Here is an 18,471-nt window from a genome sequence, read left to right as displayed (position 1 = left end):
CATCCAGGGAGCATTTGACTCCCTGTGGTGGCCAGACGTTATACAGGCTTTATCTCAGATGAACTGCCCGGCAGAACTACAAGAGCTAATTCATAGTTACCTCAGCGATCGCACACTCCAGTATACAGCGAACGATGGTATAGTCAGACATCACCTAAAGAAAGGATGCCCCCAGGGCTCATGCCTTGGACCAGTACTTTGGTCGATAGTTGCCAACTCAATCTTCAAGGAATTTGATGACAATTGCCAGGACTGTGACATACTGGCCTACGCGGACGACTTCTTGATTATAGTCCATGGAAGATCCAAATTAGAAATGACAGCGCAATTCTACCTCGACAAGTTTAGCTTCTGGGCAAAGGACCACAAGATCACGATCTCTGCCTCAAAATCCCAAGCTTTGCTCATAGGCGCCAAAAGACCTCTCAAAAGGAATCCATCCATCAAACTTTATGGCAACTCCATCAAGATAGTTAAACAACTCAAATACTTGGGCTTAATCATTGACTCAAGGTTATCCTGGCTTCCGTATCTTCAGTATCTAAAAATAAAAACAGACAGTCTTAAAAATTACATGCAGAGAACAGCGGCTCCAACCTGGGGCATTTCATCGAAACTGCTAAAACATTGGTATCTCACCGTTACTCAGGCCATAGTTTTATATGGATCCGGCATTTGGGCAAAACATCTAACGGTACAAGAGAGGCGCCTACTTAACTCACTCCAACGCCCACACCTTTTGCAAATAAGCAGAGGATACAGGACAACTTCAACAGCGGCACTGCAAGTCCTAACAGGGATACCACCACTAGACTTGGTGGCAGAGCGAGAGGCGGCCATCTCCAATACTCTCCGACTTGGGAAAGACTATAAACTCTGGAACAGGAACTTGCATACCTCGGAGTATATGCACAAGATCTTTGACTATCCCTGCCACCCAGCCCAGCATAACCTCGCGGAAAATATATACACGCAGACACTTCTCTGTCGGCAGAACTCAATAGCCATCTACACGGATGGTTCCAAAACAAAGGATGGCACTGGATGCGGCTTATGCACAATGATCGATGGAGAAATCAAATACCGCTGGAAACGTAGACTCAATCCGAACAACACAGTCTACCAAGCTGAATTGCTAGCTATTAAAAAAGCAATCGATCTCTCATATGGTCACCAAGAAACTGTCTATATCTATAGTGACTCACTGTCAAGCATAGCCGCCATAGAAGGACCAGCCAGCCGAGACCCCTTCGTACTCAACATACAAAGGGCATTAGTCAACCTCCCACTCAATTATCGTCCCATCATTAGCTGGGTACCAGCGCACACAGGTGTAGTCGGCAACGAGCTGGCGGATGAACAGGCAAAACAAGCGGCTTCGGGTATCTTCCTGCCAGAACATGCTCTACCTCTGCCTTCCTCTTATCTCAAATAATTACACGCGGCGACCTTTACGCAGAATGGCAGCAGAGATGGGATACTTCCCGGACAGGTCGAAGGACGTATAAATTTATCCCAAAAGTTACAGACCTTGTCTTCTCCAACTCATCTTCATTGACTACGTTCCTCTCTGGGCACGGCCCGTTTCCTGATTACCTACACAGATTTGGACTTAGAGACTGTGATCTCTGTGAATGTGGACTAATCGGAACGCCAGACCATTATGCATTTACATGCAGATTGACAGAGGCGCACCACATGCGTCCTCCTTCAGATAGATATTGGAGGGAATGGACAAAAGTGCTACTAGAACGGAGGCGTGCGTGCTTTAAGCTTCACAAGATCATCAAGTTCTGCAGGGTACACTTTTCATTTGTCACCTAATACCTCCCAGCGCATATGCCTGCTACCAGATAAGTAATATCTGTTTGCTACTGTTATGTCCATATTATTTTCATCATACTCTTATCCTATTCGTTAGATGCATTTAACGTATTACCTTAAATACTACACTTTATGTGACTTTTATTGACTGTAATAATCATCATCGATGTGTTTATAGTATTAACTTAATTATTATAATTGATATCATATGCTTTCATTTTAATCTGAATTTTGTAACTACAGTATATGTTGTCAACACATTAACGTGTCTAATATATTAATTTAATCATTATAATCGTAATCTTATGCCTTCCACTTAAATTGAATGTAGTAAATACATAATCCAACGTATATATATGTAAGTGGATTCCCATCAGCATTAAGTAATGAACTGACACTCTTATAAGTATGTTTCATAAGCAAATTATCTTAAGAATGTATTATATTATGTATATTTAAGCATTGCCATAAGTAATGTAAGCAAGATCCTGTATGCGTATCAATAATATGTGTTGCCAGTTGTACAAAATTTCATGCTTGTTTAATCATTGTACCATGGTATTCTGTGCTTTGCTTACTGTACTCAGAAACTTCATTCTTAGTACTCATTCATCTCAGTATGTTGCCATTTTTATCTCTTATGTTTTTATTGCATATTACCAAGAAGCGTCATGTAATCAAAATGCGCACTAAGTCATGTGAGCCATAGCACTTCCCTATATTCTTTATTATTTTACTGCTATGTAATTATGCCTTATTGCAAATCGTGTAACCTACTAAGCAAGCATATCTAATCTAGAATTTATCATGCGCTTACTTAGTATTAATAGTTATAAGATAGTTGCATCATTTTGATTTCCGCACAAAATTCCTGAAACACAGCTGTATGTTTTGCATTAAATTAAGAAATTTTGAAACTTATAGTACTATTTGCAAACTTTGTTATGCACTTATGAGCTTTAGTATTAAATACCATTCTTTAGTTACTCACTATTAATCGTTATTAATGTATCTCAGTATCATTCATTTACTTACCTATTCAAATTTGCAATGTTCTGCATTCGAGTATTTAATTATTTATCTTATAATCCTATATATTATGTAAGCGCATATTATGAAACGCATATATTATGTAATATGTAAATAACGTGTGGCTGCTAGGACCTATTTAATGTTTATAATATTCTGTGTGCACAGCTACTAATGAGTACAATATTTGTGCGGATAGTAAGTTATATAATTTGTTCATCGAGCAAAACAGTAATAATGTTTGATGCTATGTATATTTTTTTTAATGCTATATGTAATTTTTAGTGCTATGTATAATCTTCATGCTATGTATGTAATCTTCATGCTATGTATATCATCATGCTATGTATGTATGTATGTACAGTATGTCTTTAGTATGTGACACGGACAGATACGCAGCATAGATTAAGCCAAGTTCACCAACAACGATTTGTAGTGAAGTCCGGACACCTTACTAACTCAATGTACTAAATTTCATGCAGTGCTCTTAACCCATTACTGCCGATGGAACATTACACAATCAGAGCAATTGTAATTACACGCGCGTATGAATAATACTCAGCTCAGTGCAGCACTTACATCTTTTCATGTAGCAGACAACGTCTGCAAAGGTGCCATTGTAACAACCATTACTGTGAATCGGTAACTTCTGACTTAGACTCAATAAATGCCGCTGGTTTGCAGGGCTCGCCCTGGCAGTGGCGGAAGTAGATAGTAGATAATTTCTACAGGTCAGGCACTATTCCGATTGGTTATACCTGAGGCCGGAAGCCTGGTCTGTAGTGCTCTGCCCATGTACACATCGATCTATTTTCACTTAAAAAAACATCCTATAATTGCACAAACTAGGCACCGCGCACAACCTCGGCATAGCGCACTACATTGGCTTTGCCCATGTACACATCGATCTATATTCACTTAAAAAAACATCCTATAATTGCACAAACTAGGCACCGCGCACAACCTCGGCATAGTGCACTACATTGGCTTTGCCCATGTACACATCGATCTATTTTCACTTAAAAAAACATCCTATAATTGCACAAACTAGGCACCGCGCACAACCTCGGCATACCGCACTACATTGGCTTTGCCCATGTACACATCGATCTATTTTCACTTAAAAACATCCTAGAATTGCGCAAACTAGGCACCGCGCACAACCTCGGCATTGCGCACTACATTGGCTGTGCCCATGTACACATCGATCTATTTTCACTTAAAAAACATCCTAGAATTGCACAAACTAGGCACCGCGCACAACCTCGGCATTGCGCACTGCATTGGCTTAGCCCATGTATATAGCGATCTCTTTTTACTTAAAAATCAGAAATTGAATAAACACTGCATTGCTCATATACTAAGAAATCTTCTTTCACTTAAAAGAAATCGGAGAATTGCAGAAATGCGCGCATAAGCAACTCCATTGATTCGCGTTGGAAAAAAAAAAGTTTCTAGAAAAATTGAGCTTACTACAGGCGAATCAAGATCCTAGCCTAATTGATTTCTCAGCCGTACATTTCTTGCAAATACTACTTATTCGATGACTTTTTCTGACTAACTAATCAGCATGGTATCTTACATTTTTCACAGAAAACGTTATCCTTCAATAATCGACAATCCATCAAAAATCCTCTAAAAAGTTCATACTTTATTGTTAATTCATACATAAAATATCTGTTCCCAAAATTTTACGCTTGTTTGAAAACTCCCACCTTAAATTTTCCTTTATAATCTCCTGATATTTAATTACAACATCACTAACAGCAGTTTTATAGCAAGCAATAACTAAACGCAAAAATATCACCTCAAGTAGCCAAAAATATATATACAAAATAGTATTCACGGTATCTGACCGTTAAACAATCGCCAATAACAGTGTTATGAATTGTGTATTTAGATATTAATTTTAGTAGAATTCTAATTTAAAATGTTGTATTTCCTCCTGCAACGCAGCGTGAGACAAATTTTAAGAGAAATCTATACCGGAAAAGTAAGAATACAGGGCACGTGCATTAAACTTTGAGTAAACGGATATGTCGGTAATTTGTATTGAAATTGAATAAATGTAACTGACTACTAAATTAGCTGTAACCGTAATTCCATCCTCTTGTTTACATTGCGTTTGGCTAATAGTATGGGTTTCCAGATCATATCATTTATCGCCGCTCTTGGTGATATTTTTTTTTTGTTTAAAATTCCAATGCAGAACAAGCTGTTAACCCTAATATAGGCTTAGATCTTACATAAAGAACATAAACTGTTGTTAAGTCATTAAGACTATTTAACTGTAAGATTACGTCATTTTTTCTCTTCTTGGCGCCTTGCATGGCGCAGATGTTCATTACAGCAACCCTGTAAACGCTTACTCAGTTTTTTTTATTGCTGTTGTTATTAGTAGTAAGTCATCGCTTGAAAGATGGCACGCATTTGATTAAAGTTGTTGAATAAAATATTTAGTACAGTCCACTTCTAGTTAATTTGAAATTGTTGTATAACAACGCACGCATCGCATGAACACTTTATGGTCCGTCGAGCCGGAGGTAAAAGATATCGTTGCTAAAATTAACTTTTTAGAACATTTGGAATACTTTTGTTTGGTTGTATTACGCATAACTTCATATAGAGTGTTTGGAATGCTTTCGTTTTCGTGTGGATTACGCAATTAAGATTGGATACTGTGTCACCGTTCATTTCCGATGTTGCTGTCGAGAAATCTGCAATCACGGTAAGTGATAAATTATTTATTTGTTCATGATGAGTGAATTGAAAGCGATTAAAGCTAACAAAAAAGTTTAAAATGCAGTATCAGAAAGTTTGAAAATAAGGTAAATTCTACAGTGGATGAAGCAGATATTTCCTTATTGGAGTTATACGAATCAAAAATATTAGAATTTAAAAAGGAATTAAGTAACATTTTCGATTATTTATTTGCACATTGTGAAGAAAAGGACACTGACGAATTCATTAGCGAAAAGGAAAATGTAGTAGATAATCTCGATGAAATTCATTTGAAAATTAAAAGAAAAATTTCTGAGATCTGTTCTCAAAGGAATCAAAGGAATCATCTGCTCAAATGAAAACGGTTCGAGTAAAGACATAATTGTTTCGGATATAAAATTGCCTAAATTGTCTCTTCCAATATTTAGTGGGAAAATCGAAGAATGGATTGGATTTGAGAATTTATTTTCCGCAGCTGTGCATAAAAATAGCAAATTAACTAATACGCAAAAATTGCAATATTTAAAGAGTTCGTGTAAGGCAGACGCTTTAAATATTATTCAGTCCATTCCAATTTCAGATTCGAATTATGACATAGCATGGAATCTGTTGGTTGATCGCTATTGCAACAAAAAAGATTTGATCAATTCTATCATAAAGAAATTAATTTCTATACCTCAAACGAGTGATTCTACTTCGTCGCTTTTAAAATTTATCGATAAGGTGCATGAATGTTTACGATCCTTGGAAGCATTGGAGCAAAAGGTGGAGGAATTTTCAGACACGTTAATTGTTTATTTATTAGTTGAAAAGTTGGATAGAAATACTCGGTGTTGGTGGGAAAGGTCACTTAAAAAAGACGAGATAGGAACGGTTAAACAACTGAAATGTATTTTGAAGGAACACGCTCGCACCCTATCACATTACAAACCTCCGCATGGGGAATCGAAACGTTCATTTAATACCAAAGCTCTTACATCACTTTCGGAAAATTCAAAAAGTTGTCCTTATTGTAAAGCTGATCATTTATTGTTGAAATGTGCGCAATTCTTAAATCTAACAGTCAAGAAACGATTGGAATTTGTAAAGACAAAAAAACTATGTTTCAATTGTTTATCTTCGGTCCACACAATCAAGGACTGTAAAAGTTCTAATACATGCAGAAAATGTCAGAAATTTCACAATTCGCTCTTACATTTTGATCGAAATGAAGAAAATTTCGATAAAGCAAATGGCACATCGAATCAAATCACAAACAAGACTAATAAATTAAGCAGTAATCTTTCTCCAAATGCTGATACATTTACTCCAATGGCAAGCAGCCAAAAGGATAGTGACACTAATGAAACCAACCAAGCAAAGTCCATTAACGGTACTGCGCTGAATATTTCCAGTTCTTTTAATAAACAAGTTCTACTTTCAACTGCAATTATTTTCGTTAAGGGTAATGATGGAAAATTTATCTCGCTGAGAGCCTTGCTGGATTCCGGTTCTCAAAATAATTTCATTACTAAACAAGGTGCTGAGTTATTGAATTTGAAGAAAAGAAAAATAAACGCTTCTATTTCAGATATCAATGGTACAGTTATGGGTGTTAAGGAAAAAGCTATAGCAACCATCGCTAACGCTACTAGAGATTTTATTCGTACCTTACAATTTTTTGTTGTTCCAAAAATAACTCGCGTAACGCCTGCTAGATATATAAACATTCCTGATGTTAAGCAGTTGCAACTCATTGGTTTAGCTGATCCAGAGTTTTATAAACCTGATCAAATACATGTTTTATTATCTAAAATATTTTTTGATTTACTGGGAACAAATAGAATAAATATGCAAGACCTGATTCTCCATCAGTCAGTTTTTGGATACATCGTTAGCGGGTCAGTACGCATGCCGCAGCAAGGCAGTGTTGATAATTTTTGTGGGTTTGTGGAAAATGGGGATAATTTATCTGACAACATGAGAAGGTTTTGGGAGATTGAAGGTATTAATGAAGCAAAAAAAGTGAAAAGTCAGGAAGAGGAATTTTGTGAACAGCACTTTCTTCGTACACACACGAGGCAAGATAATGGCAGATATGTAGTGGAAATGCCAATTAAGGAGGAAAGACTTAGCCTTTTAGGGGAATCGAAAGAAAACGCTAGCAAAAGACTGAATTATCTACTTAAACGCTTCACTCGCAATCCCGCAATGAAACACTTATACGAAAATTTCATTAAGGAATATAATAAATTAGGCCATTCCGAAGAAATTGATGAAGGGGATAGCTCTAGTTTCTCATATTATCTTCCTCATCATGGGGTTTTCAGACCCGAGAAACCTAGCACTAAACTTAGAGTAGTGTTCGATGCCACTGCTCCTACGACTACTGGAATTTCGTTAAACGATATTCTGCTGAATGGAGGGTTAGTTCAAGACGAACTATTTGATATTATTTGCAGATTTCGAACGCATAAAATTGCCTTCACAGCAGACATTGTAAAAATGTATCGTCAGATTTTGATTAAAGAACATCAAAGAGATTTATTACGCATCTTATGGAAGAGTAGTGAAGAAGAACCAGTCGAGGTCTATAGACTGAACACTATAACTTACAGTACTTCCAACGCACCATATCTAGCAACACGCACACTTAATCAATTAGCAGAAGACGAGAAAAACAATTTTTCGTTAGCAGTGCCAATAGTACAAAGGGATTTTTATGTTGATGACGTACTCACAGGAGCCCATACTCTAATAGAGGCTAAAGAATTACAGTCGCAATTGATTAACCTATTATCACGTGGAGGAATGCGTCTGCACAGATGGTGTGCTAATCATCCTGATCTTTTGCAGTTTCCGGATGGACAAGAGGAATATTCTTTCAGTAATTTCGATGACGATCAGAGCATCAAAACTTTAGGATTATTATGGAATCCAAAGATAGATTGTTTTTCGTACAAATCAACGATCAAGAAACCAACTACTTACACAAAGAGAACAGTGTTGTCTGATATTGCTCGCATTTATGATCCATTAGGACAGCTTGGTCCAGGGATAACAAAAGCAAAAATCTTCATCCAAAGACTTTGGTTATTGAAGCTTGATTGGAACGATCCGCTACCCGAAAGGATAATTAAGGATTGGCAACTTTTTATTGATTCAATGCAATTTATCAACAATTTGAAAGTCAGTAGATATGTTTTACAGGATAGTTTTTCTGAGATACAAATTCATGGATTTTCAGATGCATCAGAACACGCATACGGAGTAGCCATCTATTTACGCTGTAGAAGTGACAATAATTTATCTTCACATTTGCTTTGCAGCAAGTCCAGAGTAGCTCCACTAAAACCGCTGACAGTACCTCGACTGGAACTCTGCGCAGCTGTACTGCTAGCACAGCTTGTTGCAAAGGTGGTGCCTTTATTGAAATTGGACATCAGTAAAATATGTCTGTGGTGTGACTCAACCATAGTGTTAGCGTGGCTTCAGAATCCTCCGCATGTACTAAAAACTTTTGTTGCTAATCGAGTGTTGCAGATCCAAGACCTAACACAGACATGCCAGTGGAATTATGTGCGTTCAGAGGAGAACCCGGCAGACCTTATTTCCCGAGGACTGAATTTTGACAAGCTGCATGATGCTGATCTGTGGTGGAAAGGTCCTCCATTCTTGAGTGAAGGTGTCATACCTAACAAGAACATTGACTTTGAACAATTAGAAAAAACAGAGATATTTTCTAATGAACTGAGAAAAAGAACTGACATTGCTTGTTTATGCACTTTGCCTTCAAAATTTATTGATAATGTCCTAGATATCACTAACAATTATTTAAAATTATTACGTGTTGTTAGTTATATTTTCAGGTTCATTTGGAACTCTAGGTGTGCAAAACAGAAAGGAGCACAGAGAACAGGAGGAGTAAGTTCAAAGGAGTTAAATGAGGCAGAATCCTTTTTAGTAAGAGAGGTTCAAAAATGTAGTTTTTATTCAGATTACAACTCCCTCGCACAAGGTAAACCCGTTAATAATAAAAGTAATTTACTTTCTTTGAACCCTTTTTTGGATGCAAATAATGTAATGAGAGTAGGAGGCCGATTACAAGGGGCCAATGTAATGTTTTCACAAAAACATCAAATAATTTTGCCTGTTAAATGCAAACTAACTAAGCTGATTGCTGAGCATTATCATCGGAAATATTTACACGTAGGTTCGTAAGCATTATTGTGTTTTATGAGACAGAAATTTTGGCCATTACAAGGTAGGAATTTAACTAGAAAGATTACCCATGAATGTATAATTTGTAGTAAAAATAAACCAGTCACTATTGAACAAATTATGGGGTCATTACCTGCAGAGCGCGTAAATCCAAGCTCACCCTTTAATCATGTCGGCACCGATTTTTGCGGTCCATTTTTTATTAGGTACAAGGGACAGAGGAAAGGAACTCTTCATAAGGTATATTTAGCTCTTTTCATTTGCCTTATAACAAAGGCAGTGCATCTCGAACTAGTGAGTGATCTCACCACTGACGCATTTATTGCCACCTTAAAGAGATTTATTGCTAGGCGCGGAAAATGCTCAATCATTTTCTCAGACAATGCAAAAAACTTCTTTGGCGCAAATGCCGAATTGCAAAGAATTAACAATTTAATTAGAAATCCTGACAAAAAATTAGCAGATTATTTAGGTGAAGAAGGAATAGTATGGAAGTTTATTCCCCCACGGACACCTAATTTTGGTGGACTATGGGAATCTGGAATAAAATCCGAGAAATATCACTTAAAGCGGATTGTAGGTAATGCAAGGTTGACTTTCGAGGAGTTATTAACTGTAGTAACTCAGATAGAGTCTGTTTTAAATTCTCGCCCTATTTCCCTTATCTTCCGATGTAAATGATTTAGAGGCATTAACACCAGGTCATTTTCTCATTGGAAGACCCTTGAATGCTATAGTAGAACCCGAATTAATTGATATACCTGAAAACAGACTCTCAAGATGGAAACGAACTACCAGATTTGTCCAGTTGATATGGAATCGTTGGCATAGGGACTATTTAAACACACTACAACAGCGTTCAAAACAAACGAATATTAAAATAGGTATGCTAGTACTAGTTAAGAAGGATGAGCTTCCTGTTTGTAGATGGGTGTTAGGGCGCATTACAAGAATTTTTCCTGAAGTTGACGGTAAGGTTAAAGTAGTAGAAATACAGACAGCAAAGGGCATCATTAAGCGTGGAATTACAAAAATTGCAATTTTACCCCAAGAAGAAGCTTCCTAAGTTAGTTAAGTGTTAGCTTATTATTATAAAACTTGTATTGTACATTGTATTGTGCACAAAATTTTGTATTGAAAATTGAATATTATTATATTGAATTAAGAGATATTATTCGTATTGCTTTATTGTATAAGGTAGTAATTGTACAATTTTGTAGGTTATTATGAGTATTATCGAACGAAATTATTGAAGTAACCCTTCAATGCCGGGGGGTATGTTAAGTCATTAAGACTATTTAACTGTAAGATTACGTCATTTTTTCTCTTCTTGGCGCCTTGCATGGCGCAGATGTTCATTACAGCAACCCTGTAAACGCTTACTCAGTTTTTTTTATTGCTGTTGTTATTAGTAGTAAGTCATCGCTTGAAAGATGGCACGCATTTGATTAAAGTTGTTGAATAAAATATTTAGTACAGTCCACTTCTAGTTAATTTGAAATTGTTGTATAACAACGCACGCATCGCATGAACAACTGTAAAGGTACATTCTTAAGCCTTTCATTTGAACAATTAATTATAAGAGTACCTTCTGGTTTTAACTTAAAATTACCATATGCAGTTAAGAACAAATCAGTTTCATTAAGTTTAGACTTAAGTTTAACATTATTTAAAACATACAAAGGCAAAATATTTACTTCCGCACTAGTATGTAACTTAAAATCAATCTTGAAATACTTATTATTTACATACATTGTAATACTTTTCACCCATGTTTCACTTACCTTGTGAATATCCTTATTTACTTCATCAATAGAATTTGTTAGATCTTTGATTGATTTTGTACTTATTTTAAATTCACTGTGCTCGTTTACTGGTGGATTCATCATTACAGAGTCAACAAATACACTATGTTCATTATATATACTAAGTTCATTATTTGGTATTCCAACTTCATAAATGTTCTTGGGACACCTTGCGGCAAAATGGTTCTTTACTTTGCATTTCGCACACGTCTTTCCGAAAGCTGGACAGTCCCGATATTTGTGCCTTCTCCCGCACTTCTTGCAGTCATATTCTAGTGCTGATTGCTTCTGCTACGACGATAATTTTGGTGGCACTGACTGTTTTGATTGATGCTGCTGTTTTCTATATTTCTTCACGCTGTTCACAGTCGCTTGATCATCTTTCATGTTCCGGAGTTGCTCTTTGCTTGTTTCAGCGGCACGGACTATTTTTATAGCTTTTTCTAATCCTAGGTTAGATTCTCGAAGCAAACGTTCGGTCAGACTCCTATCCCGAATGCCTAATACAATACGGTCGCGAATCAATCCATTTTCTTGTTCAGCAAACTCACAAGTTGACGCTAAAGTCTTTAACTGAGTGACATAACATTCAATTGTTTGTCCTTCTTGCTGGCTACACGAAAAGAATTTCTAACGTTCATATACGACATTCTGCCGTGGTGAACAATAATCTTCAAAAGACTTCAAGACCTCTTCGTATTTCTCCTTATTCTCAGGTGGTTCAAATCGAAACGTGTTATAAATTTTGAGTCCTTCAGTACCGAGTAAATTCAAAAGGATTGCAATTTTAGTCTTATCTGGCTTGGCATCTTTTTCCGTTGCAAGTAAATAGTTTTCTAGCTCTTGCTTGCATTTTTTCCACTTTTCTTTAACATTTCCGACGGAGAATGTTAGCGGAGCAGGTGGTCTGAAATCCATTTTGCTCCTGACACCATGTAACTTCTTGTGTAGTTTGTTGAATTTAATTACTTCTGTACTTTAAAAGAAGACTCAACTAATGAGTATAACTCAAGAATTCAAAACTTTTTTTATTACATTTTTAAACAGTTCACATGACATTCAGCTAGCACAGAAACACTTGCATCACAACAACGGAATCGCATAGCATGAGCGCCATTAAAGTTATTTTAAATATACATCACATTTCTAACATTTAAAAAATAAATTACATCCTTCGTGCGAGAGTCGCACGTGGCATTCGGGCCTGGTTTCAAACATTGCCATTAACATATACTTTAATGTTCATCCAAATAAATTAATTATTTTAAACTACAAGATTTTAATAATAAAGCTGTTACAATAGTAAAAATACATTTACACCTAACAGAATATCAATATGTTTTCTTTCATAGATTTTAAAATCAGCTAAGACTAGATCATCAAAATGTTTCGCAAGTTTAGAAGGAAGCGACACGTTAGGCACATCTGAAGTTATCTTCGGAATCACGAATGCGTATGTTCGAAATTTGAAGTTTGACTCAAAGTGCGGGGTAAAGATCAATTCCACTTCTCCACTTGTTACAGTGTTGAAGTAACTAAGGCACGACACTTCATTTTTTCTTTTGGTAAGTCTACCTAACTTTAATTTTTTGACACACTCTTCACTTATGAAGGTGGCTTCACTACCACAGTCTAGCAAAGCCGTGCGAGGGATGGCTTTACCATTGGAATCGCTAACTTTGATGACAGCAGTGCAGAGTAATACACGTTTTGTTTCACCTTTAGAATAACTAAATTGTCCTGTACATGTTGTGGCATTTGTAACGACTTCCTTCTTTGATAAGAACACTTCAGCACTGGGGGAGAGTGAGGACGTTTGTTTTCGTTTCTCATTATCACTAATTTTGGGATTTCAATTAAAATGAAAAACAATATGATGAGGCAACTTACACGTCATACATTTATGTAAACTACGACGATTTTTCACTAAATGAGGCTGAGAAGATAAACAATTAAAACAAAGTTTGTGTTTTTTAACAAATTCGATTCTTTTTAGGACACTTAAGTTTAAAAACTTACCACATTTGGGAAGAGAGTACTTTTCTTTGCACATTATGCAATTGTGTTTACTCTAAAAGAACTAAAGAAATTACTTTGGAATTAGAAAATTTTGTAAAATCTTTAGATTGGTTTTTACTATTCTGAAGGGTTCTAGCGTGGTCTTTTAGAAACTCGAGTAAAGTCTCTAACGTGCCTAATTCATCTTTTTTTAAAGTTCTTTTAACACCAAAATTTTATGTTTTTGTCTAATTTCTCAGTTATCAGATAAACAAAAAGAACATCAGAGAGATCAGAAACTTCTAGCTTAAGAGTTCTCAAGGAACGTACACATTCATTCACTACACAAGCACAATGTAAAATAGATTGAGCTAAATCAGAAACATTTGACAAATTAAACATTTTACGGATTAATGCATTAGTTAATTCTCTTATATTTGAATAACGTTCCTGTAAAAGTAGCAAGGCTATATCATAACTAGCATCAGATATTGGAATAGACTCAATAATAGACAGAGACCTTTTTTTACAAGAAGCCTTTAAATATTAAAACTTCTGACATTTAGAAATATTCGGATTGTTATCTACACTAGCCTTAAAAATATCATAGAAACTAATCCATTCTTCTATATTTTCCCCTATAAAGGAAGAAAGTTTTAATTTTGGTAATCCAACGTCAGACGAATTTACTTTTGCTACACAACTTTTTTCGATAACAGAATCACTGGAAAGTTTCTGTAACCTTTTATTTATAGTCATCCATAATTCATCTAAAGTTTCTTGTATTGTTTGTTGTTCCGTAATGAGTGTATCACAATCTTTTTCAGAACTCAACAAAAATATTTCCTCAAAGATAGAACTAAGTTCACTTTTAAAAGCATTTAGTTTCGTTTCGAAAAACTTTACCTTTAAAATTTCTGCTTGTTCTAAATTCGAATTTACTTTGCCTTTAAATGTTGTTTTATTGCTTTTTAGAACTTTCTTTTCAGTTAAAATGGGTTTCAAATCAGCCATTATGAGTAAAGTGACTACGTTTTCATCGAGGCAAAGCGGGACAAATGGAATGAAATGAGAACTGTAATTTAGTTATGAAAGCAAACCAATAATTCAAAAAAATGTATTTTATTGAGAGCTAGTTTCGGGAACCTTTCTCGCGACAAACCCACTCATAATCATCCGATTAATCATTAAACTAGAACAGACGCATATCTTTCGTACAAAATTGACATTCATGGCGAGAACTAATTAGACCTTCATTCGTACCTCAATCAAGTACATCTTTCTTACCCTCTCAATCATGAAACCACCTTCTTACCGCTCTAAATCAGGAAAAAGAGAGTATTTATTTCACCAGACATACTTGTTTGTGGAAGTGACTGGACGACGACTAATTAAAACCAGCCAACTAATGAAAACTACAGGTCAGTTAACGGCAATAATTTTCCAATAATTCAAAATATGGTCAAAATTCAAAGTAAGTAATGCAGTCTGCGTTACAAGTACTAAAAAATCACCTAGCCTTTAGTCACTAAGCTAAAATGTTCGAATCATATTAAACTTCAGAAAAACGTTGGCAGGTAAAAAAAAAATACTTGCGATAACAATGGAAGAAAGAATCGATACTGGGTTTCTAGAAAACCGGTACAAGCAACGAGATATATGCCTGTTATATGAAGTCGTTGGGTACAAGAGTCGGTATTTGGTGCCCAATGAAAGAGAACTCCTTTCTACACCAGAACCATATTTTTGAAAGTTATTTGCGTGAATTTCATACTAAATATTGAAACATAAAATTCACATATTTTATAATATATTATGTTTCTCTGTTGTTTCTAAGTTTTGTTGAAATGTTTTGAAAGGCGTTGTTTCTTGTCACATCTTTTTGGTTTAAATGAAAATATATCCCAAGAAATATAATTTACATTTGGAAATTATGACTTATTTAACAAAATACAATAATCGTTCCTTATCTAAAGTGAACTTCGCGAAATACTACAAATTAATGTTCTGTTAGAAATTTAATCATTCATCATAATGCATTCATCATAACAGTGATGCATCACTGTGGTACTCGGATTCGGAGATCCAACCCCCATCGAAAGATAACATCCGAGGGTATCAGCAATAATTGATGCTAAAAACATATTAAGATTCATAGCTTTACGAAGATGCTATAATCTGACAGAAAAGCATTTCAAATCCTCCGTACCATAAAAAGACAAAGCTCGCGAGGTGATGCAACAGACGTTACAGGAAATTTAACTAATGAAAGGTTAGTATGAAACTTTAATGGCATATTAATAATGTGCATTGCAAAATATAGTTAGGCCTCCTACAACGCGTTTTTGCTCCAACTTGCTTGGAAAAACGCGGAAATTTTCTTATAGCGCGTTACTTTTGCAACGCGGTTTAGGAAATGGTCAGGTAGGAAAATAATATCGAGCCAGTATAGTGAGAACACTAATAATATAGTAATTCTTGAACACTCAATAGAAGACGATGGATTCCCTGAAATAATTGTTGATGATATTCTATAATAAGTTACGGAAAATGAAATATATCGAAGAGCAAAAAACATTATGACCACCTACTCAATAACGCGTTGCGCGACATTTTGCCTGCCCTGCAAAACATCTGCAAATCGCCTTGGCATGGATGACACAAGCTCTTGGTAGATGGAGACAAGTCGTACTAAATGTCTAAGCAGCGGTCACACAAAATAGAGATATTCCAATATGGCTCACCGATATGCACATCTTTAACAAGCATTTGCTTAATGAGAAGAACTTCCTGTTTTGTCCAGAGACAAATTGTCAGTTAGAACTTTGACGAACGGTGTTGCGGAAATCCCCTGGTGCGGCTTCCGGACACAAGGGACGTAGTAAATCACCCCATCCTAAGGCATTTCCGAAAAGGCGTTAACAAAAGGAAAGCGAGGGGCTTTTGTGTTAGTTTTTTTATGCAGTGAAAAACATGAAAGAAGACGCAACCAGCGTCCTAGCCGCATACAGCGGCCATTTTTTAATAGTGTGACAGATTTGGTATTTAAATAGCTAATGTTAGTTTAGTTATAAATTAAACTGTTTTATTCCCCGTGCAGTATAGTGCGTTATGAATATTAAAGGAAAGGTTATCCGGGTCTATGTTCCTTCCAACCTTCTTCGGGAACATGCAAGGACCTGACTCGGAATAGAGAGCTTACTAAAGCTATGTTCAAAACTGTGGGAAGTAAACAGGATACACAAGAAGGGTATACAAAACCCTTTATTTTTTCTCTATTTTACAAAAACTTCCGTACTTCGGAATACACCGACCCGCTACTTGGGGTCTAACGTAAAAGTATAAAAATAAAACTAAACTCTAATTTAACTTTAGAATAATAAACGTGGAAGATTGGCCTTATATTAACAGGAAGCGTATGTAGTACAGAGAACTGTGAACACTACAATACGTTTAAAAATTTTAAAGAGGATTAAAACCTCTGGCCTGGAAGGCAACAAGCAACTGCGTAACTTCTAAGGTAAGCGGCCTGCTTCGACTCACTGCTTCCTCTCTCTCGCTTGGCAAAAAGCCACAACTTAAATACTTGGCGTTCGCCAGACAAACTTTGCATAAAAACCTTAACGCTTATAATTCTGGCCGGAAGTAGAAAATAAGAAGTGATAGTAAAGATTTAAAATAAAATAAACGTTAGTAAAACTTAAGATCCTTACATACTTCCCGCCAGAGTTAATTAGTTTGAAACTGAGGTCTAAAACGACCTTGTTGAAAACTTTTAGCTCTAGAATCTAACGCGAGGCCAATCTTTTACAAATATTTTTTGCTAGAAGCTAGAAATTTAAAAGAAAGAAATTTGTTTTTACAATAGCAGCTCCCAGGATACACATTTTTTTTTCATCTGTACTGCATCTAAACAGGAGCTTTTATTCAATTCTGGTTCCTTCCAGATCTCTGGAAGGAAAACTAGTTTAATGAAATGTTACACAATGAAATGGCAAGTAACATATACAATTATACTTCTCTTAACATTCTTATTTCATTCATGGCTATTTTAATTATCTCTCCCCGTGCTCTCTGACATGTGTTGTAAAAGAACACCAAACACGAATGTGTTTCTGTCTACGTGTTCCACACTTCCTCCTACAATCAAAACACTAACGTGTTAAAATTCAACATGCCAAGACCTCGTAACACACCCTAATTTCAACTCTAAACCCTGAGGTACTATTCTAAAAGTGTCTAACTCTGAAGTGTAGCGTCAGAGAGCCTAACTACATCATTCAACCTTTAACACATATTCACCATGATTTAATCTGTTTAGAGTCAGACGAATAAAAAAAATTTTAACATTACTTTCACTTTTACCATATCACGGTATTTCTTAACATTTAAAATAACAGTTCACGTTGTATATAAGAACATATTAACATGCCGTTAATTTTACACATTTGAAAACATACATTAGTAGTACATTGTTAACTTCTATTCTTTTCAAAGCAAGTGCCAATTCTTTCTACATTGAAATACTACATTTCAAAACGTCTTTCAGACTAAAACTTCTTCCTTGCTAGAATGTTTTAAATGAAATTTATACAATAACTTTTTACAATATTTAAGTCTTTACACAACGCTATTATACATCAACTTTAGTTTTACGCGCGAGTAATTGAAAAACATAATACCAAAATCGGTAACAACTCATTTCTCGCCTTTTTGGCGATAAAGGTAGACCTCGCATGAGGTAAAACTTCTTGAAATCTGCCACTTGCAGTAAGAATGAAAGATTAACTTAAGTTTGCAAAGTAACATAAAATTTTACTTATCTTTGTGATATTCGGACATCCTTTTCTGGGCCCAGTCCTTAAAGGTATTGCAGATAGTAGTTTGATTTATC

Source organism: Stegodyphus dumicola, chromosome 7 (genome assembly GCF_044657685.1).
Source record: "Stegodyphus dumicola isolate Sdum_Otavi_A_Nest chromosome 7, ASM4465768v1".
Classification (NCBI taxonomy): Eukaryota; Metazoa; Arthropoda; class Arachnida; order Araneae; family Eresidae; genus Stegodyphus; species Stegodyphus dumicola.
The sequence above is the reverse complement of the archived record's forward strand: the minus strand, read 5'-3'. Positions refer to the sequence as shown.